Source organism: Toxorhynchites rutilus, chromosome 3, assembly GCF_029784135.1.
Source record: "Toxorhynchites rutilus septentrionalis strain SRP chromosome 3, ASM2978413v1, whole genome shotgun sequence".
In the NCBI taxonomy this organism is placed as follows: domain Eukaryota; kingdom Metazoa; phylum Arthropoda; class Insecta; order Diptera; family Culicidae; genus Toxorhynchites; species Toxorhynchites rutilus.
In genome coordinates, this window is record NC_073746.1 from 77,168,515 (window position 1) to 77,193,321 (window position 24,807).

General features: G+C 39.5%; 1 protein-coding gene across 6 annotated transcripts in view; it reads left to right on the forward strand.

Annotated features, from left to right (window-relative positions):
• LOC129775022 (LIM domain transcription factor LMO4) overlaps positions 1-24,807 on the forward strand; it is a 967,612-nt gene that overhangs the window by 224,404 nt on the left and 718,401 nt on the right. For 2 of the 6 annotated variants that reach the window (XM_055779181.1, XM_055779175.1), the window contains exon 1: positions 19,296-19,620. The exons of 2 other annotated variants lie outside the window; for them this stretch is intronic. The gene's annotated coding sequence lies outside the window, so the exon portion shown is untranslated. Of the gene's footprint in view, positions 1-19,295; positions 19,621-21,320; positions 21,338-24,807 lie in introns of those variants that run through there. 2 more of the 6 variants (XM_055779179.1, XM_055779178.1) reach the window with 2 other exon arrangements.

Here is a 24,807-nt window from a genome sequence, read left to right on the forward strand (position 1 = left end):
TCTTCCCATCCAGCTTGTGACATATTGTACAGTAAATTACATTCAATGGCACGTCGCATTACCACCACTCAGTGTCGGATTGGAGGTAATTTTAACCTGTAATTGAACATTTGCGATGACAGTGGTACAGTGTCGACTTTCAATGTGGGGTCATAATTTGGACCCCGAACTCTATGTTTACAAAAATGTCCAACTAAATATGTCGCATTACATGTCCGTCCAATTAGCTAAATGTCGAGATAAGTGTAAATTACTGTACTTTCAATCTAGAAGCAATTTAAGAATTGGTAAAAATCAATAAGCTCAGAACAACTGCCAAATTCACATACTCATCATATCCTGGCAAACAAATTATGAAAAAATCAATTTGTGTTTTATTACTGTTTTGGATATTGTTTTAGAAAGCATTGAACTGTATTTCCTAAACTCTTTTTTGGAAGGTTTAATGGCCCTGAAAAGCGCCTTGTTTCATGGAATGGTGCCAATTTAGAAAACTTAGTACTCGTGGTTTTGAAAAAACCATTTCGAACGCCCTCGATGCCGCCTTGTTCTGGATTCACCAAGACAGTTTGTATAAAGAACAAACTTTTTTCTTTCGCTACCTGCTGCCGTTTTGCGAATGCGTTTGCCACTCACTGCAACTGCCTGTTGTTGTCTTGATGTCCACCGAACTGAATGTGTTCTGTTCTGAATGCGGGTTTTCTTATCGTCGCGAGCAGCTTTGCCAGCTAACTCGATCACTTCGGCGGCCGAAACTATATAACGCCGGCTAGGTGGACTGGTGCACTGGTACTAACGCGCTCGGCCTAGCTACCCTTGCGGGGAACTCCAGACCAACACGGTTCGAGCGGGATTTTGCCTTTCCCTTCACTTTTCCTCCTTTGCCATGTCCAGACATGGTTGCTTGGGTTGGTTTGTTGATGTGTTGTGATGCGAACTGATGTGGTGTACGGTTTGAATGAGAAGATCGTTACGGCAGCGGAGCGGGGATTTTTAAGCTGACTGGCTTGCTCGAGAATTACGCATGTGAGAGACTGCGACCAATGTTTCGTTAATTTTTTTTCTTTTTCCTTTCCAATCGTGCTTCATTCTATTTCGCTGCTGCTCTGGTTGCCTCTTTTGGTCGGTACGATTTGAGGAGCACAAAATGGACCAATCAAAAATGGGCACATAGTGCATTTGGACAATGCTTGATATTTCACAATTATTCAATTATTTAACTCAAGAAAAATGAAATGTTATTCGTTATGATAGTTGCGTAGATATATTTCCTATCAATTGATGCAAAAACCTTTGCGATCCATTGAGAAATGCTCGAGTTATAAGCGTTCCAAATCTTGCATTTTTTCCTACTTGTTCAGTGCCTAGATTTCCATTTCACCCCCTATATCTTCCGGTTAGACGTAGTCCTACGTCAAAAACTAACAAAGAAATTGGAAGGGCTACAAAAACTAAAAAAATAACGATGCTTGTTTTTTTCGCAATTTGCTAACACAAGCATTTTATCTTTGGTTATGACTATCACTTTTTTGCAAATGTTTAATATTTTAAATTATAGGCTAAATAAATGCCTGTAAATGATGTTAAAATGTAGCTTATACCTCAAAGAATGTCAGGTATTTCATTATTCAGTTATTTGTAACATTAAAGTGTAGTAAATTTACATTTAAAATTGAAGTGTTCGGAATTTGAGACTGTTCGGAATATGAGACAAAACGGTATATTAGAAGATGTATTTTCCATTTTTTGAGTGCACGAATAATGATTATTACGCTGTTGACAGCTGCAGGCGTAGATGCTGTCTGAAAATCGGTACCTTGCTGGTGGTATCGGTTCTGAAGCAACGGGGTGTCGCAGAACGAATGCCAATGAATATTTTAAAACTTTAGGGCAATACCTAAAGCGTTACATGAGGGTTTTTGAAAATTCAAAAAATCACCAAAAAGGTGGCCATTTTAGTTAAAAATTAAAAATCGCTGTTTAGAAGCTCATGAACAATCGAAAAAATTAGATATAAAAAACCGCCATGTGATGCATTAGATAATTCATTTTCACATGCTGATAAACAATTTCAAATCGGTCAGGCAGATCTTGAGATATCGATACCACCAGCTGAGAATACATGGTTTCAAGAAAAATGCGTTTCGAAATTCGTACAGCAATACTACATTGCGTTTCACAACTATATAACCACTCATTTTTTCTGAGTTTCCAGAGATATGTAAGAAGTTGGTTGAATTGAAGTATATAGTGTAGAATACAATAACTATTTTCATTTATAAGCCTGGCCATTTCAACTTTATTGTTGTGTTCAGGCGCTAAAATTCCAGTGTTTTAAAACTATAGAACCAGATGAAAAACCTCTCACTCCTTTACAACATTAACGCCAATTTAAAATGAATAACGATAAGTTTCTAATTCGTTGGTCATCTTTAGTTCTCAATCAGTTCAAATAACCCATTAGGGGGTCTTCGTAGCCACATTGGTTGCGCGTTCGCTTAGTAAGCGATCGATCGTGAGTTCAAAACTCAGGGCCCTCATTGATAAAAAAATTATTATCTCTCTTGATGTCTAATTCAAATAGAGAGGTCGGAGATATCACTGTTTTACAGTGGAATTGTCGTAGTCTTATCCCTAAATTGGATACATTCAAATTTTTAATTCATAACTTCAATTGTGATGTTTTTGCTCTGTCCGAAACTTGGCTTTCTTCGCGAGATGATATCTCTTTCCACGATTTTAATATTATACGCTTGGACCGTGATGACAGATACGGAGGGGTGTTATTGGGGATCAATAAGTGCCACTCATTTTTTCGAATTGACCTTCCACCTATTGGAGGGATTGAAGCTGTTGCTTGTCATGCAAACATCAGAGGAAAAGACCTCTGTATTGTCAGCTTGTATTGGCCTCCGAGAGCTGCGGTTAGCCGCAAGCAACTTGTTGACATGTGCTCACTTCTTCCTGAGCCACGATTGATCTTGGGAGACTTCAACTCTCACGGAACTGCCTGGGGGGAACAGTACGACGACAATCGTTCATCGTTGATATATGACCTTTGTAACAGCTTCAATATGACCGTTTTGAATACTGGGGAAACAACACGTGTTCCTAAACCTCCTGCTAAACCAAGTGCTCTTGACCTCTCGCTTTGCTCGAATTCACTATCGTTAGATTGCAAGTGGAATGTAATCCAGGACCCCAACGGTAGTGATCACTTGCCAATCAAAATTTCCATCACCATTGGGTTGAATTCTTCTGAATCTATAAACATGGCATATGACCTCACAAGACACATTGACTGGAAAAAATATGCGGACGCGATTGCTCTAGCCATCAATTCCAGAGATGGTTTGCCTCCATTGGAGGAGTATAACTTCATTTCTCGTTTGATCTATGACAGCGCGGTTCGCGCTCAAACGAAACCCATCCCAGGTTCCACTATTCGTCGAAGGCCTCCCAATCTATGGTGGGATAGCATATGTTCCAAGCTTTATGTAGAAAAATCGAATGAATTTAAAGCTTTTCGGAAACGTGGAACCCCTGAAAATTTTCAGACGTATTTGGACCTTGAAAATCAATTTAAAAACTTGATCAAAGGGAAAAAACGTGCTTATTGGCGAAATTTCGTGGGAGGTTTGTCACGAGAAACGTCAATGAAAAAATTATGGAAAGTGGCTCGAAACATGAGAAATCGCTCTTCAACGAATGAAAGCGAAGAATATTCACATCGATGGATTTTGAATTTTGCACGGAAGGTTTGTCCTGATTCCGCTCCTGTGCAAAAAATTGTTCGAGATATACCACAAGATAGGTGCGATCTTGATTCCGAGTTTTCGATGGTAGAATTCTCTCTTGCTCTCCTTTCATGTAACAATTCTGCTCCGGGATCGGATAGAATTAAGTTCAACTTGCTGAAAAATCTCCCTGATGTGGCGAAACATCGCTTGTTGAACTTATTCAATCGGTTTCTGGAGCATAATATTGTTCCAGATGATTGGAGACAAGTACGAGTTATAGCTATTCAAAAACCCGGAAAACCCGCGTCCGACTTCAATTCGTACCGCCCAATAGCAATGCTGTCTTGTATACGGAAATTGTTGGAGAAAATGATCTTGTTTCGCCTTGATCGATGGGTTGAAACGAATGGCCTACTCTCAGATACACAATATGGGTTCCGCAGGGGCAAGGGGACGAATGATTGTCTTGCGTTGCTTTCTTCAGAAATTCAAATGGCTTACGCCGAAAAAAAACAAATGGCTTCAGTATTCTTGGACATAAAGGGGGCCTTTGATTCTGTTTCAATAGAGGTTTTGTCAGACAAATTACACTCTCGGGGTCTGCCGCCTCTATTGAATAATATGTTATATAATTTGCTTTGTGAGAAACATTTGAACTTTTCTCACGGAGATTCGGCAGTAAGTCGGGTCTCTTACATGGGACTCCCCCAGGGCTCATGTTTAAGCCCCCTTTTGTACAACTTCTATGTAAGCGACATCGACAATTGCCTTACACAAAATTGCAGCCTAAGACAACTTGTAGATGATGGAGTGGTGTCTGTCGTAGGATCAAACGAATCCGACCTGCAAGGACCCTTACAAGATACTTTGAACAATTTTTCAACCTGGGCCATTGGGCTAGGGATCGAATTCTCCACGGAGATGGTTGTTTTTTCTAGGAAGCATAGACCAGCAAAACCAAAGCTTCAACTTTTGGGTAAACCGATCACTCATGCTATGTCATTCAAGTATCTTGGGGTCTGGTTCGACTCCAAATGTACTTGGGGGGCCCATATTAGGTATCTAGGTATCTGAGTAAAAAATGTCAACAAAGAATAAACTTTCTCCGTACAATTACCGGCACCTGGTGGGGAGCCCATCCCGAAGATCTTATTATGTTGTATCGAACAACTATTCTCTCAGTGATGGAGTATGGCAATTTCTGTTTTCAATCAGCTGCCAAAACACACCTCATTAAACTCGAGCGAATTCAGTATCTTTGTCTCCGTATTGCGTTGGGATGTATGCCCTCAACGCATACCATGAGTCTCGAGGTTTTGGCAGGCGTACTCCCACTAAAAGATCGCTTCAATTTATTATCTCTTCGGTTCCTCATCCGGTGTAAGGTTATGAATCCATTGGTGATCGGAAATTTTGAGCAATTGATCGAGCTAAATTTTCATTCTGGATTCATGAATTCATATCATGAATTCACCTCTATGCAGGTTGTTCCTTCTTCGTATATTCCCAACCGTGTTTGTTTTCCTGACTACATCAATTCCTCTGTACATTTCGATCTGTTCATGAAGGAGAAAATCCATGAAAATCCAGATTATCTTAGATTGGGGTTCGTTCCTACAATCTTCAATGCAAAGTATGGGCGTATCAATTGTGATAATATATACTTTACTGATGGGTCCTCTATGAATGAGTCCACAGGATTTGGAGTGTTCAACGTATTTTTTAGCACCTCACACAGTCTTCAGAATCCTTGCTCGGTATATATTGCTGAATTGGAAGCGATATACTGGGCGGTGGACAGCGTCGCCTCACGACCTGTTGAACACTATTACATTGTAACGGATAGTCTTAGCTCTGTCGAAGCTATCCGTTCAGTGAGGCCGGAAAAGCACTCGCCGTACTTCCTTGAGAGAATACGAGAAATTTTGAGTGCTTTATCCAGACGCTGTTATGTCATTACCTTTGTCTGGGTCCCTTCACATTGCTCAATTCCGGGTAATGAGAGGGCTGACTCATTGGCAAAGGTAGATGCAATTGAAGGCGATATTTATCAGCGTCAAATCGCCTTCAATGAATTTTATTCTTTAGTTCGCAAAAATACCATCGCTAACTGGCAACGCAAGTGGAATGAAGATGAATTGGGCCGGTGGTTTCACTCGATTATCCCTAAGGTTAGCCTCAAACCGTGGTTCAAAAGTCTAGACTTGAGTCGGGACTTTATCCGCACCTTCTCCCGACTCATGTCCAATCACTGTTCGTTAGATGCACTACTCTTTCGTTTCAATCTTGCCAGCAGCAATCTCTGCGTTTGTGGCCAAAGTTATCACGACATGGAGCACGTTGTTTGGTCGTGCGAGGTGTATCTGGACGCCAGATCGAATTTAGAAAACTCCCTTCGGGCCCGAGGAAGACAGCCCAATGTGCCGGTGAGAGATGTGTTGGCTCGGTTAGACCTTGATTACATGTCCCATATATATGTTTTCCTTGAAGCTATAGATCTTCGTGTGTGATTGTCCCTACATCCTTATACCCTCCTTTCCTTCCTTTGCGGGTAATTCGTCCCCTTGCTATAAATAGTAGAATAAGTTGAAATGTAAATAAACTATAGATATACGAATAGATTTAAGAATTGAGTGCTCATCAACATTGTTACAATTTCCTTATATCCCATCCTTCTCCTAAAAATATGTCACCCTTCTAAACTCGAGTACACCGCGAGTAATCGGTTTTCCACCTTACTAACCATAGATGTAAGAAAATTGTTTCTATATATATATATAGTTTTAAAAATATATTTAAGAATTCGGCTCCTTTAAACTTAAGTAACTGAGCCTGTAAAAATAAACCATTTAAAAAAAAAATAACCCATTCGGGGTGGTTACGACCAAAGTGCGTCATGTAGTAGTATATATCCAATAGCTGTTTTATCATATAAAGTAATTAAGCATAAACATTACTTTTCATAGCCATTCTGCACGGCAGTTTTAGCTGGTCCGATCATTCAATCAGGAATATTTACGCGAAACAGAGAGCCAGTACATTTCCAAACATTCCGTTGAATTGGTACATTTGAGAAAATCCACCGGTTCACCAAAAAATTGGTACCACTGCTTCGCAGCAGTCCTTTACAAGTGCCCATCCAACGCCACAATCGAACGGGTCGAGGCAATGCTGACGTGCTGCCATCTCCGTAATTACTGTCTAATTGGCTGTAAATACAATTATTGTATCCTCTCTTCGGATCCATTCGGGGGCACTTTTTGCCAGCTGCTATTACTCTAACCCATCCATCAACCGGTCAACCAACGCTTAGCCGTCAGAGTATCGGAGTATTTGAAAGACCCCCCACAAGCAACAGAACGGATTGCGCTGGACCTCACCGAACCCGATGATGGAGACAAAAGATATTAATCAAATCATTACACTGCAATAGACTGATAGTTGCGGGAGCATAAAGGAATCACGGTGGAAACAGTTGCCACAGAACGGGTGGTCCCGAGGGCCGAGGGACAACGCTTCATAAACCACAGAACAAAAAAGAGCTGTTAGTGGGGGGAAAAAAGAAAGCTGTTTGAGCTGTCATTTTTTTATCTGCCACTCGCGCGCTTGAAAACTTTTGTGGCGTTTTTTGCCACCTCTCGAAGTACCGTCTAATTTGTGTCCTCACGCCTTCATTAAGCGGTCTCATTAATTAATTTGAGTTTCGAAATTGTTCGAGCGTGTTTCATACTATCTGTAGTGGCCATTAATATGGTGATAAAAATTTTTTTTTTAGTGATGAGGCTCAAACCTGAATCCACACATACGGGGTAAAAATTAACTATTCCCAAATTATCAGTCAACGCTGTAAAAAGTTTGAAATCTGTTAACCAATTTCACCGCAGTTCCTTTTTGTATACACTTTTTTTTTCACCCAGATTTTTTCTTTCCACCACCGCTTGATCTCATCGAACCTCCAATGGAAAAAGACGGGTGAGTGTTTATCCTTTGATTTAATTGTTGTTTGTGTGTTCTCGGTACTTTATGATGCACCCTTCCCCACCACCTGCACCGTCAGCAGCCTCCGCGTCGAGGACTTCTGTTAGTGCAGGATAAAGAGGGAGTTAGGAGGGAGCAGGAACAAAAAAGGAAGAAATTGTGGGTGCTTTTGATGGGAAAGAACTTCTCTCGGGGAATGTTTCTTGGCTTCGGTGAATGGATGAATGGCGAGAGGTGGAAAAAAAGAGAAAGAGGAAAAAAACGGCTTGCCTTCACTCTTTCCCTGTAAGTGGGATCAACGTGATGGTGAAGTAAATCGGAGAAAAGCTGATAAGAGATTAAATAAACATTCGAGGTTTCTCATTGGGGCGCAGAGCGAGATCAAACGGTGCAGGATTCAATCAAGCCGGCTGGTAAACAAGTGGGTTTGCTGTAATGCAATGACACTGGAGGAGATTTATTCTGAATATGAAGTGTTACTATAAATATGTTTGGCAGTAATGTTTGGATTGTTCACTCTGTTATTGGAACTAGCCGCGACCTGCTCATCTGCAAACAATTATTGTGTCAACTGTATGATGAAACTTCATTTTATGTAACATTCCCTTAAATTTAAACAGCAATTTTACTCGGTATTCAAACCTGTTCATTTTTCACTATTAACCATTTTGCTAGAGGCCCTAATAAGAGGGATAAGAAACACAGTTCTGTTTGAGGGGATCTGAGTCAAATTCCAGTGGAGCCAATTATTATTGGCTTAAATTACACAGAATTAATGTTTACGAAAACCATGGTTCAATATGAGTAACTTACCGCTAGAAACCTCAATTTGACAAATAAGAAAGCAAGAATCGCGCTCTACGTCCATTTTACGGTTCTGTCCATGGATTTTTATGCTGACCTTAGAGTTATAGTTCTTGCCATTGAGATAATTTTGCAGAAAAAGGATCTCTGGATCGTTTATATTTTTTTTCCCAAAACCTACAGTATCACTAAATGATTTGATGATAAATCAATATTCAGAATTTCTTCGAATTCATCGTCCATACTATGGAATGAATCTTTTCTTCAATTGACTATAGATAACTTTACTATGGCAACACCCTTAAAGTTGATTCTACGTTGAATCTGATCAGACGAGCGAATGTTATTAAAAATCTTATTAAACTGACTATGAAATCAATTCGTATATACACATCATACAAGGTAATGTTGTTCCTTGGACATAATCTCATTATTATTCCTTAGATTTGTCAAATATTCTGGTTACATGAAATCAGGAGTGGCCACACTTTTTGGCATTACGGGCGATCGATTGTTCAACTGTTAGGCTGCGTTCCACCAAATTGAAAAGAATTTCATCAACACAAGATACATTATATTTTTTTTCAAAATGAAGTTAGAATTAACTCATAACATTAATAAACTAATACTATTACTTTTATTAAAAAAATTTTAGCCGACTTATTGCGCTTTGCTTCGTACACCAGGCCAGTTTAATTTTTTCTGATTTGTGATGAAATGAGTGTTTTCATCCGTGTAGACAGCTTCAAGTTTTTTTTCAATCTTGATTACTTAACACGTTGACTTAACAGTCACCGCTGACTGACACCGAGTTTTAATAAATGAAAACCAAAAATGAAAAATGGGGGGTAAAATGAAAACCTTAACACAGAACATGCAGGAAAAAATGAAAGATTCCGAATGCTTATAACTTGAATATTTCTTACTGGATCGGAAAGATGTTTGCATCAATTGATAGGGAATATTTCTACGCTTCTATCGCAATTAATAAAATGTTATTTTTCATTAGATAAACAATCGAATAACTGTAAAATGTTGAGCGTCTAAACGCTCTAACTGCCTAGTTTTGATAGGCCCAATTTACAGTTTTCCCATGAAAACCAAGCAGTCTTGGAGAAATCAGCATTGCAAATACATGAAAGTATGGGGGCTTTTGTTCTCATCGACATGTGTTCCCTAACACAGACTTCAAAACCAAGCAGCGTTGGAGAAATTGGCATTGCAAATACATGGAAGTCGGACGACGAGGGATCCATTTCCTTTCTCAAGGCAATGAGGGTGGAGGTATAGTGCAGGAGTAGAGTAAAGTTTTTCCAAGGGCCTTTCTCAAGGTTAGAGATGAATGAACTGAAAAAGTTTAAAGTCTCTATAATCAAAAACCAAACCAAACCATTGCAAATACATGTAAGTCGGGGGCATTTTTGTTCCGACTGAAATGTGTTTCCCTAACATAGACTTCAGAACCAAGATCATCATACCAAACGTAAAAGGACTGTCATTAAATTTACTTGTAACGAAGAACATAATCTATCACAATGCATGAATTGACCTTATATGGCATTATACAATCTTTTTACTCACAATTAAAATATATTGAATTTAATAGAATTCGGAAATTTAATCAATACAAACAAATGATTGCTAAGCTAAGGTAGTCCCACGTCAACTTTGCGGTTATGTCATAGATATAACCCACCCATTTTTTGTCTAGAGAATAATTGTCGAGCTCTAAGTGCTAATTTTCACTTAAATGCATCTCTTGGACCATTGTGCAGTGAAACCACAAACAATTGATACATTTTTATGTTATTTTATAGCTCTTTATACCTTCACGAATTATATTCAATTGCATATTTTAAATTGATAACAGGAAAAAAGAATTTCGAATTTCGTTATTTGAGTTGGAGAAGGCTGAATTAGATGGATATTAAAACTGAATGATGATGAAGAAAACATTTTTTTTTCTTTATTATAGTGATTATCAACACAATTCGGCTGGTTCGTCACTTTTACTTCCATTTTTGGAAGAATGTCGGGAGTGAGAATTGAACTCGTGATCTCTGCGTGACAGGTATGGATGTTACCGCTACGCCAGATCGCCTCCACGATGAAGAAAAGATATTTTCTGGAGTATTTTCATTCAATAGTATATTCTTCTTCAAAAAAAGGCTAAAAAATACTCAATAGCAATATTACAGAGAAGTTCAACTTTACTGCTCGCAAAGTGACGCAAGCGCCAAAATTGACATTTTACTTTTTATGTTATAGATCGATAAAGACTGCAAACTTTTGCAGAAATGTGAAAAAAATGATCCCGTAAAGGCTTCAAAACGGAATGGCGTAAGCACTATTTCCTTTATGATGTGACGTAATTTGATTTTGATACGATGTGATTTTTGACGTAGAACTACGTCTTTCATTAAGGGTGCCAGATCAGAAAACAGGTCACGTTTTAATGAAATAAAGTTAACGTAAATAACTATTTTTGCCGCGAACGGATTGTGACGGTTTGCATACCAAACGAATCGGAAATTTTCTAAGATTTGTTTGTTATGCTATATATTGCAATCCCCTGGTGTGTAAACGGTTTAAAATGATTAAAATTAGAAGCATTTCCATTTTCCCATACATTGGTCGTTTGTGAGCTTCCCTGCCCATGCCGTTAATAACGAACAACTTATCGGCGATCAACGAAGGTTCAAAGTCCCCGTGAACAAAGAAAGAAGAAGAACGAAGGGGAATATTTACCTAGAGCATAAATATTGCATCTCGCTGAGGCAAACTTTCAATTTCGTTCTAGTTACGAAGGAATGAACGTCGCTTGTTCTTCCTTGTTTTGCGTCATCACATGTCTTCGTTTCGGATTGCGCTGTGAACGAGACCAAATTACATACTCGCTGATGTCTCTGGCCTTGTAATCATCACATCAAACTGACGCCATTCCATTAAGGTTGTGAACTACACAATTGTGTGGGGAATCATCAAACTAGGCTATCATCGGCTCACCAAGAAAATAATTGTTCATGCATTTAGTGTGTGATTTGGTTTCGCATGACAGAAGCAAAACTATCTTCACCAATGATGACGGCAAAGCTAATCAAGACCGGGAATATTGCTTCTATTGAGAAGAGCGCAAAACGGTGATAAGGGTGTATGTGTAAAATAATATTCGAAGTTATTAACAAGCGACTTGAAAAAAATAACAGCGTAGTTCTACGTCACAAAAGTGGTCGTGTCTTGGATACAACCTCCTATAATTTTTTATCTGTTCTGATGGCATAAAATGCAGTGCCCCGAGCAGTGCTACATTTATAACAGCAATTTTGTTTTAGAACTACAAATCATGTACTTAGAAGTTCTGTTTAAAAGTCTCGTCAAATATTTAAATTCATAGAATCAAACTCATCTTGAAAGAAAAAAAATATCCTAGATTGAAGTGTATTGTTGTTCTCACATATTGCACATAACGATTGTAACTAAATAGGTAAAGAAAAACTCATCAATTTATTGTTAATTACAAGGAATTCACAATAGTGTCCTTCATCTTCAGGAATCAAGGGACAAAGCTTCTTGACGATGTTTATTTACCTCACCTGCTCAATTTCTCTTTCGGGTGGATTGAAGCTGGTAGATGAATTGGTAAATGTCGGATTTGGTGAATAGCTGCACTCTTCTAAATTCTCCGTCGAAGCGCATCTTGTAACAATACTCAAAACATCCTCGCGTAAACGGTATTCGCTTTACATCGGATAATTTCGGACGGGATTGTCTTATTTAAAACGAATGTTTTCAACTGCATTGTGGATTGAAAAAAAATGGTGCTGTCCATTATTGTTACAATCGGGTTCTCAACTACGTTAGCCAGCTCGACGCATGCTACAAAGTCGGAAAATGTGTAGAACTTTTCTCCCTGAAGCTTTCTCGTGCTCCGTTCAATGGCGGCATTTTGGGGAAAATAATTGGACACAGATTCTCGCATACTTTGATGGATGAACGTCAATCGGTTGTGGAAACAGCGATTAAAATTTGCTGTTTTCACAACAAACTGGCGTTGGTAACATAGCTTAATTAAAGTAGCATTTTTCAAAAATCAAGCCGATGGCAATGTTTTTCCATCAATTGTACACAATTTGTACAGATCAGATTTTCGTAATGTACGCGTATGCTGATTATACATGCAATTTTGCGAAAAGTCTCGTACTGAAAATTCTTCCCTCTGGTGCTTGAGTTTCTGCGATATTACGGCAGTTTAGGTATGTGACACCGTGCGCTAGTATACGAGTAATGATTTTCCGCGCGAGTACAGGAGAGTTAATTGTTCAACATTCGGCGACCTACCCTATAAAAATATATTTTGAAATTGAGAGACATTGGGCCTGATCACGAACATCACTGTCACAAACGCTTTCACGTCACTTAGTCGGCACACCGACTAAGCAATAAGCAATAAGCAATATTATCGCCAATGGATTTTCCTTTTGATTTTTGTTGATCTCGCACACCGACGCAATACGACATCGCTGTCGCCTTTACAGAGCAACACATGTCGCTAGCAACACGGCGTGTCGTTTGAGGAGCAACTTATCGCCCATATTTTGACAAGTTTTGTACATTAAGCCGATTGTTTGCATAATGTCAGGAGTTTTTATTGCTCTGGTAAAGGGTATGTCACATCAAATTGCATCACGGAAAAAAACGCTGTAGAAATTCGCCCAGTAGACCGATCCTTTTGAAAATTTTAGACAGTAAAATAAAAACTATTTAACAACTTTTGGCATTTTCCATTTTTCATACTTCGAGCCCAAGCCCGTATGCTCGTACCTTCCTCTTTACCCCGTCCATAAGGTTCTGTACAACGTCAGGTTGTAGTTTTTTTTGAACAGAAATCCATTTTCTCTTGAAGTCCGCCTCCGATTTGACAACTTTTGGGTTCTTCCAGAGGGCCTGCTTCATAATCGCCCAATATTTCTCTATTGGGCGAAGCTCCGGCGCGTTGGGCGGGTTCATTTCCTTTGGCACGAAGGTGACCCCGTTGGCTTCGTACCACTCCAACACGTCCTTTGAATAGTGGCACGAAGCGAGATCCGGCCAGAAGATGGTCGGGCTTTCGTGCTGCTTCAATAGTGGTAGTAAGCGCTTCTGTAGGCACTCCTTAAGGTAAACCTGTCCGTTTACCGTGCCGGTCATCACGAAGGGGGCGCTCCGCTTTCCGCAAGAGCAGATCGCTTGCCACACCATGTACTTTTTGGCAAACTTGGATAGTTTCTGTATGCGAATCTCCTCCGGAACGCTGAATTTGTCCTCTGCGGAGAAGAACAACAGGCCCGGCAGCTGACGAAAGTCCGCTTTGACGTAGGTTTCGTCGTCCATTACCAGGCAATGCGGCTTCGTCAGCATTTCGGTGTACAGCTTCCGGGCTCGCGTCTTCCCCACCATGTTTTGCCTTTCGTCGCGGTTAGGAGCCTTCTGAACCTTGTATGTACGCAGGCCCTCCCGCTGCTTGGTCCGCTGGATGAATGAACTTGACAAATTCAGCTTATTGGCGACATCCCGGACCGAACTTCTCGGATCACGTCTAAACTGCTTAACTACGCGCTTGTGATCTTTTTCACTGACGGAGCATCCATTTTTGCCGTTCTTCACCTTCCGGTCGATGGTTAGGTTCTCGAAGTATCGTTTTAGTACTCTGCTGACCGTGGATTGGACGATTCCCAGCATCTTACCGATGTCCCGATGTGACAACTCCGGATTCTCTAAATGAGTGCACAGAATTAATTCACGACGCTCTTTTTCGTTCGACGACATTTTTCCAAATTTACGAAAAATTGACAGTGAAGCATGGCCAACGTGATCTATACACTCTTATCTGATTTGAAAGCGAAAGCTGAAGATATAATTCCTAAAAATTAAATTTCTACAGCGTTTTTTCCGTGATGCAATTTGATGTGACACACCCTTTATGCGAAGAACAACAAAATATTAGGCTGTCAAAAAAGTCCTGCGGTATTTCCGCGAGGTGTCGTTGTAAGCGCGTAGTTCTATTTGTATTCATTGTATCGAGTCATACTATAGCTTGTTGGAAAGGTATTTTTGCGCGCTATAATATAGTCCTTGACAGTGTTTTGTTTAGTTAAGTCGTTCGTGAGGTATAGTGTCGCAAATATGGAGCAAAATAAAGAGAAAATCCGACATATTTTACAGTACTACTATGACAAAGGCAAAAATGCATCTCAAGCTGCCAATAAAATTTGTGCAGTTTATGGACCCGATACAGTTTCCATTTCCACCGCACAACGATGGTTTCAACGTTTTCGTTCTGGTGTAGAGGTCGTCGAAGATGCGCCACGCTCCGGAAGGCCTGTCGTCGAAAATTACGACAAAATCGCTGAATTAGCCGAGAAAGACCGGCATAGTAGCAGCCGTAGCATCGGCCAAGAGCTGGGGATAAGTCATCAAACCGTTATTAACCATTTGAAGAAGCTTGGATTCACAAAGAAGATCGATGTATGGGTGCCACACACGTTGACGCAAAAAAACATCTTTGACCGTATCGACGCATGTGAATCGCTGCTGAATCGCAACAAAATCGACCCGTTTCTGAAGCGGATGGTGACTGGCGATGAAAAGTGGGTCACTTACGACAACGTGAAGCGCAAACGGTCGTGGTCGAAGCCCGCTGAAGCGGCTCAGACGGTGGCCAAGCCCTCATTAACGGCCAGGAAGGTTCTGCTGTGTGTTTGGTGGGATTGTCAAGGAATAATCTATTATGAGCTGCTTCCCTATGGCCAAACGCTCAATTCGGACCTGTACTGCCAACAACTGGACCGCTTGAAGGTAGCACTCATGAAGAAGAGGCCATCTTTGATAAACAGAGGCCGCATTGTCTTCCATCAGGACAACGCCAGGCCACACACTTCTTTGGTGACGCGCCAGAAGCTCCGGGAGCTCGGATGGAGGTTCTTTTGCATCCGCCGTATAGTCCGGACCTTGCACTAAGTGACTACCACCTGTTTTTGTCCATGGCGAACGAGCTAGGTAGTCAGAAGTTAGCCACAAAAGAGGCCTGTGAAAATTGGCTATCCGAGTTTTTTGCCAATAAGGAAGCGAGCTTCTATAACAGGGGTATTATGAAGTTGGCATCTCGTTGGGAACAAGTCATCGAACAAAACGGCGCATATTTGACTTAAAACAGATGATTGTAACTAATTTTATGAACAAATGAAAATTTAAAAAATATTCCGCAGGACTTTTTTGACAGCCTAATATGTTGCCTGTTGTATATTGCGTATTGCAGTTTGCTAGTTGCTTATTGTTGCGGTGTGCGAGCCGCCTTACACTTCACTTAATCTTTTTGTGTCTATCATCATTGTCACGGACAGTTGCGTGTAAAAATAAACTCCGTGAAGTGAAAGAGTTCATTTCCGTTTATAAGAAATATGCCAGTTGCATAATTTCGGACGTTTGAACGTTATGTCAGTTGCATAATTTCAGACGTTTGAACGTTATGTAGGTAAAATTAATAAGTGTATGAGATAATATTTCATTTGATTGAATGTATGCTTTAGAATGACAAGTTTGCGATTATACCTCGATGATTCGGTATTTCAATCCAACTATTCGGACTAATTCCATGAATCATTTGCTTGGTGCGTTTGTTTGCTGAATCAAACGCTAGTTCAAAGATGAGGAGGAATACTTGGTTGCTCTTGAATAATGTAGTTGTTGAACATATGGGAATGTAATTTTATTTCTTCTTTCTATAAATTACTCTAGAGATAAAGCATGACTATCATGAGTTTAATGATCGATATCTCGCATACTCTTGTACTCAGCTCTGTCTTACTCGTTTGAATAGTGAGATGTATTTAGTATAGGTCAACGTTATTTTCAAGAACCGTTTCTACAATTTTGATGAATAATAATATCTCCTATACATCAGAATAAATCCAAATTTTTCCATCTCATGATCAGTATAATCTGAGCTACTTCCATATGGGATTCTGAAGTTTAATCCTCTTATCCTTCCCATTCTCGTGTAATTTTATATAAGGGACATGAGGGTTGATATGATTATTTAAACAGAAACTGGTCAGTAGCATCGGTCAGAAGCATAATTTTCATATGAAACATCTAATGAGTTTCAAGGAATTTGCCAAAAGCAGAAAATGATTCAGATTTTCTTTAGACGGATATCAACATTATGAAAAAAGAACTAGAGAATAATTTAAAAATTAATAATTTAAAAGCTTTGCAATGATAGATTATTTTTTTCTTATTAGAAACTTAAATAATCTTACATTCAAAGTATGTCTTCAAAACAATGTCGTTGAAAATATCTATTACGTAAAAACAAAAGATCAATGGCCTTATTCGATGTAGCTATCGTCCTGATTCGGGTCTTGCGAATGTTTGAATTACAAAAATCAGCTCTGCAATGTTGGAAAAACATTACAGTTATTTTTTCATATTCTAAATATCAACAAATCAATATTATACATAATCAATCATAATGATCGTTTTGGGCCAGTGGCCTCCATTGCCATTTTATGGGGTTGCAACTATCTGTTAGTCTAATCCTTAAAATAGAAACAAAAAAATCTATTCATTCAGGACAATCGAAACTAGACCTTTCGCCATGTTTCAATCAGTCTACGGGAGCTACATTTTTAGTCCTCAGTTACATCCCATAGCGCATTTATCGAATCCAAATAAACAAATTTATGTCCTCTGGATACGTTAGGATTTCGTTCTAAAAATGCCACCAAGCGGGTAAATTGCTGTTTATTTATCTTTCCTTTCTTAAAAAGCAAGACAAGATGCAAAATGTTAACAAAAAAGCTAAATAAATTAATAAAATCCGAAATTAAACTTACTCCATTCCGCGTGACTATCTTTCACAATCTAAAACACGAGTGACAAATCTCCTTGTTTTTCCCCGTGACGTGACAGTACCGTGATATTCATAATAAAACCGAGTTCATCAAAGTTGTCACGACGGATCAACTCTTCCGGATTCTACACACGTGGTGGCAGCCGTAATAACGTTGTATACAATTCACTTCGTTTTCCCCGTGAAGTGACGTTCGTGATCAGGCCCATTGAGCGTAGTCCGTTTTCACAATTAACTTTAATTTTCTTTGCTCGAGTAGGCAGCGAGTAAAACTGTGTGCCCCATTTTCGCCAGTGCCCAATTTACAGTTTCGGTGTCTTGAACCGACCGACCATTGTTCTTCTTCTTCAACTGGGAACCAATGAACCGCACCGAAACCTTCTTGTTTGATTGCAATACATAAGCCGGGTCAATCCTTCCACTCTCCATTTGACCTTGAACCGTGAACGTTCACGGGCAAAGTTAGTGAAGGGGGGTGAAACATCACCAAGCTTAATTGCCCTAGACAAGGAGAACGGGATGGTATGGTGTGTATGTACTAAACACAACGACGACGACGGAGGATTGCCAATCACAATCCTCCCATATCACTAATTAATTAATCACCGATTACACCACTTTATTGTGCATTCATGGGTAACATTTTTAATTGACTTACAATATATCTCTGAGCTCAGGAGTGCCCTCGGTGCACAGAGTAACGAAGTATCGCTGGGTCCGTGTGCTCCATGGTTCCGAAGCGCTATCGAGCGTTACTTTTTTTCCCTGCATTTTTCCTTACAACACAGTTTGTGTTCCGGAGCATTTCTAGTCGTCGTGCCCAAATGGGACGAGCGGACAAAATTGGAAACCTATGCAACCGACGGCAACACATGTACACGGACCGGGTGCAGGAACGACTGCTCCGACACCCACACACACGGTGCACCGAGGTGGCGTTGATTGGATCCTGCTTCCGAAGAGCGAGAGTTTGGGTGATCGAATGGGGGGGGGACTTCTCCGCTGCGCTGCCAGTCAATCCTCTGTGGGAGGGTGTGAGAAATTAGTTTGGTTTAGCGTTCGCTTGTCTCCCTGCGCTCTCTAGCAGCGACGTTAGCGGGGGGTCCATCAGTTGAGAGACAAGGTGGCTGCTCGACTAATGATGATGCAAGGGAATGAGCGCGCCAAACAACCAGGCTCATGTGTGTGCGTGAGAGAGTATGCGAAACCAACACAGGTGAGCCTGTTAGGGTTGTGTTCGTGAGAGAATAGACCATTCTCACCTGGTGAGAAGCTTTCATTTCACTGCTTCTCACTACGGTGAGCAGAGAGAGTGTTTTCTTTTGGAGAGAAAACCTCTCTCACGATATACTCTTCTCTCACAAGGATTCTCTTGGTGGTGGTTCCTCTCTCTTTCTCTCACCACGTTTATGTTCCGAATTGAAACTCCACACACATTCGCTTCACACGTGCGTTTGTGCAATTTAGAGCTTCTTCTCTTGGCCACCGCATTTCCGCTGGCATCCGTCCGTCGACACATTGCGCCTCATCATTCGCTCGCAGCCGATCGTTCGTGGCACATGTGCTTCGCAGCGAGCCTACCCACATACTTTCGGAGCGGATACAACTGGTTGGCAACCCGTCGGTGGCAAATTCCGCGGGGGGCAACCGCTCTCGACGAGTTGCCGTGCAGCAGAATTGAGTCCTCGCGCGCGCAAAAAAGGAGGAACACAACACAGGAAAAAAAAATGAAACACACGACTTCGGCTGCGGGACGGCTGCCGGTGCTAAGCTGCGGCCTTCGTGTGTTTGCGGAACGATCAAAACAGAGTTTCCCAAACTGCAACGCGCGAGGCCTCGGCGGTCTCGGTACTCCGGTGCAGCTTCGGTGTGTTCAGTTGCGTTCTATGAGTCATATCGCATAAGTGGTATCCACACTCCGGTCGCGTCCTTGGCGTAAGCGGAACTTTCTTTCGGAACTGCGTCTACCACCAATAGTTGACCGATAGAAAAGATTTCCGTGAAATCGCCAGAACTACTCGTCAGACGTTTGCAGTGTTGACTGCCACGGGCCAAGTTTCGACCCGTGCTGATGTGTGTATGTGCGCGCTGATTTCCGAGAATTATGTCCGGTGTCCAATTTTGGCTCTGTTTTTTAGTACAGCGAATTGGAAAAGTTTTCCGATTAAATCGAACCGGCGTGGACTCGAGTGCAAGCATTTCGGCTGTGTGAGTGTTCAATTCTAACCGAAACGTGTGTAATTTGATTTCGACCCCTTTTTGTTTCACCTGCTGTTGTTGCGCCTCTGGACAGGAAAACAAACATCTTTGAGTTGTCTTCTGTTTGAAATTTAATCAAAGTTTTAATTTGTCCACTGAATTGAGGGGGAGAGAAAGTGCGCTGAAGACAAGAGTTCGCAGATAATAGTGGTCTTGTGGCACGCTTGTTTTCGTTTTTTTTATTCGTATCCTGCTTCTCGGAATTGTTCCACTCGTCTCACAATTCGATTCGAAGTTATTTGTGTTTGTTGTTGCCGGGATAGTTTCGTCACGGTGTCCTTTGGACTGGTTTCTGATATCTACTCCAATGTTCGATGGCCGACAAAGGAATGCAACTTGCGAAGTAGTTGGGTTCTCAGAAAATAAAGTTTGAATAAATTGGGATACACAATGAACATAAAAGTGTTACTGGAAGGCATGGGTCAATCGAGATTTTAACCTTGCTGATGGCGATGTGTATGTTTTCAGCTATAAATTAAAAAGTACAACTATCATGGTTAATTTTTTATCAAAATTATAATTATTTGATTGAATATTATGGTTCCCAGTTATCTGTCAATAGTTTTTTATAAAGAAATTTATGAAACTCATAAAAAAAATAACCAATTGATTTAGACGAGCTTGGAGGCTGTGTTCTAAACTATTTTGGTACGTCTGAAGGAACGAATTCTTGAAAATGTATATTAGGTTGTCTGTGGATTTTGGTGTTTCCAATTTGCTCTGAATGGTTGGATATTGTCTTGCATAATACGCCTGATTTAGAAGTAATGTCTTGAATAGTTGAACGAAGATTGGCTAAGGCTCTCAATTGTTCATTGTCAACCTCCGATGGCCGGCCATTATACTTGCTACCATAAAGGCTTTCATCGCTAGCACGAAATTTGCGCAGGATATTCATTAGTACGAGGATTATATTTTGTGAAATGTGATCCAGTGTCCTGGAGTCAATTGCATTATTTGGCGATCTATAAACATAAACTAAAAAACGTTGCTCAAAACGTTTTGCTATACACGTGCTGTTTGTGTCGTTAACAGTGATTTGGAAAACTCGTATCTGAACAATAATTATGCCGATCCATTTGTCTCAGTTTCTGGCAATGAAGAAGTATCCTTGACTTCGCTGGTTCTTTCCGAAATCAACTGTACTTCACGGTAACTTCGTGCGGGAAAGTCCATCATTCGCTGTTGTGTCAGAGAATATAGATGCTGTGTGTGAGCTGATCAGGAAATATTTTCATATGAAGTAACGTTTGATTGGGGCATCCTTCCGCCATTAGTTACACTTCAAATACATTCAATATTGAACGAACATTTGAGCTTCGTAAAAATTTGGCAGGGCGAGCTCTAACAAATCGCTTCAAACAAATGACTTCTAGGCCACTCAAAACATCGAGTTATTGGGCCATCCGCCGTACAATCCTGATTTAGCTTTCAATAATTTATTATATTTTACATACATCAAAAATCATCAGCGTGGTTGAAATTTTTCGTTCTCCACAAGTGCTTGAAAAGATGGTTTGAACGCATTTAAAAGTGTATTGATTCTGAAAACTGTTTTGAGTTATCAGATATGTATGTTTCTATCTCACAACCTATCGAGTGGCATTCGTGTAGATTTACACTGATGCGAGGAATCTAATCCATTTGTTGATTCAACCAGATTTCGGTAAGTATAGGAAGCAATGTTTTCGACAATGCTTGAATGCACCATTTGTAGTTTGTATTGTTGTCCTTATGAGGAATGAAATACTAGGTTTTTTTTTATCTTCGCTTATTTTTCGTCGGCCTATTTCCGCCACTTCAGTGCCAATCACCCACATCAGGGGGAATCGCCTCCCTGATGTGGGTGATTGGCACTGTTCCTGCCTATCAGACTCAGCAACTCATGAGTAGGGACACCTTATTTTATTTCCGCTCCGAAGGAAGACGTTACCAGAGAGTTTTTTGTCTCAGTCGTGTCTTTGTCGTTACGATAACCACACAACCACTGGCGCAGTCGATTTGCAAGCAGATATTCCAACCATCCTGATTTTTCAGAATTTCCCAGATTTTTTTTACACGTTTCCTGATAACCTGACAAACACTCAATTTTGCTGAGTTTTCTTAAATTATCCTCATATTTCCTAATTTATGTTCCTTCTACTTTATCAGAATAAAAATTATCCGTAGTAAATATACTGGGATCTCTATCATAGTTTTCCTGGTTGGAAATGATAACTGTTATAAAAACCTACATAAAAAGTTCTCCTGTCCACACTTGAATAATGTAATGCTTATTTTTTCTTTTGTTTATTTATCTATCTATCTTTTCGAATTATTGCGGGTACCGTTTTGTCTCGAATTCCGAACATTTCAGCTTTGGTGGCCATTATACAGTATCTCATTACTCAAAATGATACGCGAAATTAATTTGATTTTTGGATACACCTTTTTTCACTTGACTACAATAAAATCAATTTACAAATACATGTTCATGGTAAAATACTAAAAACATGTTCAATTACATTTGTCTCAAATTCCGAACACAATTTAATTACAAAAGATTTCTGCATATAAGATCATTTGTTCTTCCATTTATGGTGGATTCTTGCCTTTTCTAGCACTTAACTTGAAAACAGCCAACCAAATAGTCAAAAGAACTGCAAAAAGTTGTCTATAGGGGATCTTCGTAGCCTAATTGGTTGCATGCCCGCTACTAAGCGAACGATCAAGAGCCCTTTACTCAGGACATAGTAGCTAGAATAACACACAAAGAAGGTCAGTTATCTTGGTGTGTTATTCTAGCTACTATGTCCACGCAACAATCATCATGTGACGGTTCTCCCAGTCCCTTACCGCTCACATTTTCGGTCTGCTGCATCGGTAATTGGCACCATTGATAACGCCACAAAGGAAGCCTCATATCAACAGTCTCGCTGTGAACAGCCCAACTGTGTACATTCGAACAATAGAAATATTCTTACGCCGAAAAAGGCGACATGCGTTGTGCATCGATATAATAGGAATTCTCTTACGCCTAAACGGCTACTGTGTTATAGATAAAAACAAATGTTTATCGATAGATAGCGATACTCTTACGCCTCAAAAATGGTAACAGTGTAATATACAACAAAAGTTATCTTTAAGATAAAAAAAATGTACACGAATTCGGCTCTGTTACAGCTGAATTGCTAAATGAGCCTAATAAAAAAAACTGTTGGGATAAAAAAACGGAATTTGAGACAAAACGGTATAGTGTTGACAAATATTAACCGTTAGCGAACGAATGCCGTCATACTCGCGACATTGCAAACATTCTAAAACAAAATTCCTGAAATATAACGGAATGCTCGTTCCAGATTGCGTTGCATGCATAAAAAAGCATAACCTAACAGAATTCCTGAAATATAGCGGATTCGTTTTTTTTAGAATATTTGCAATGTCGCGAGTATGGCGGCATTCGTTCGCTCAGGGTTAAAGCTTGAAGATGGCGTGAAAGAAAGATACTCTATGGGATTAGCACGCCCGAAGGCATTTTCGAATCGTTATGTTCTGAACAAAAACAATTACTTAATGGTTTTTCTGATTGCTTTAGAATATCATCAGATACAGTTTTTGGTTAATACTTTTCACAATTTGCGAAAAAATGTGTTTCTCTATTACGTTAAAAAATATTGGATATGAACAAGTAAATTTTCATTCATAATATTTATATTAAAAATGCGTTTATATCATCTGAAAATATATTATGATTTTCGATTTTCAATGACAGAGCACGAATCTCAATGCTGATGACAGATTTACAGACATTTGGCAGATTCTATATGTATAATATAGATGATAATCGTTCAAAAATATGAAATATTCTTATACGTATTCAAATACACATATTCTAAATTTGAATGGCGTTCATAATTTGTCACAATTGATCACAAGGCTAATTTCATTCATAAATTTGTTACAATGGGTGGGTTGCACACAATTTGACCGAAAAACATTTGAAGGATTGCATTCCCATCTGCGACTCGCTTCATAAACGCAACCAAAATGCCGTTTTGGAGCCAATCAAGGAAGAAGGGTGATGAGAATAGATCATTTACGACAATGTTGAGCGAGAAACAACTTGGGCCTAGCGAAGTTAACCATCATTAACTTCCAACTTGCTAACCCCAAAGCAGGTCTTCACTCAAAAAAAAATCTTTCCCTTTATCTGATGGGATTGGATAGGATGTCTGTATTGTGAGCTACTACTGTTAAATTCTCTTAACGGTATTCTCTTAACACCGACTCTATGGACAGTATAAAAATATCTTAACAGTTTCCAACGAGAGAGCCAACATAGATAGATAATTTTTTAACAGCGTGAAAGATGGCAAAAGACTGTGGAACAAAACTATGCAAAAAAATGAATATATGTTTGCCTTTAAAAACGATGCTTCGTTACATTTTATTGAATTGTAAAAAACCGATATTTTTATCGAATTAAAAATACGAACTTTGTACCATTTGCCAAATATTGAAAATGCCATTTGCGGGACCAATTAAACACTTATTTTTAGATACTGTGCTAACGTAAGAACTGCTGTACACACACAACACGCGGAACGCGACAGGACACAACACATATGGCCAAAAATTTCCCAAAAATTATTTTTTTGAAAGTTCCTAACTTTCGAACCACTGAATCGATTTAGATGATTGACACATTAAATTGAATTAAACACATTAAATTAAATTGAATGAGCTAGCTTTTATTAAAAAAATACTGAGCTTGCAAAAAAAAAAAAGAATTTTGTTTTCGTAATTATTGATTGTAGTCATTTTTTATTGTTTTCATGGCTTTGGACTAGATGGCGTTATATTTTTTAATTTTTTTTCTTGAAATCACATAACGTATCTCGATATCAGAGATGCTTTTTTTTTTCGTTTTTGAGATATGATTTTTCAAAGTTAACCGGTGATCCGAAAAATATATTTTCCCCTTTCATCCAAAAATGACTTTTTGTAAAAATCCATAATATTTTTGGATCGACATATTAAATTGAAGCCAATAAGCAAAACTTCTTTGTAAAATTATTACACTTGCGGGAAGACTGGATTCTAGTCACATAGGAATATTGAAACGAAGACATGTTAAATTTGCGAATTAATAATTAA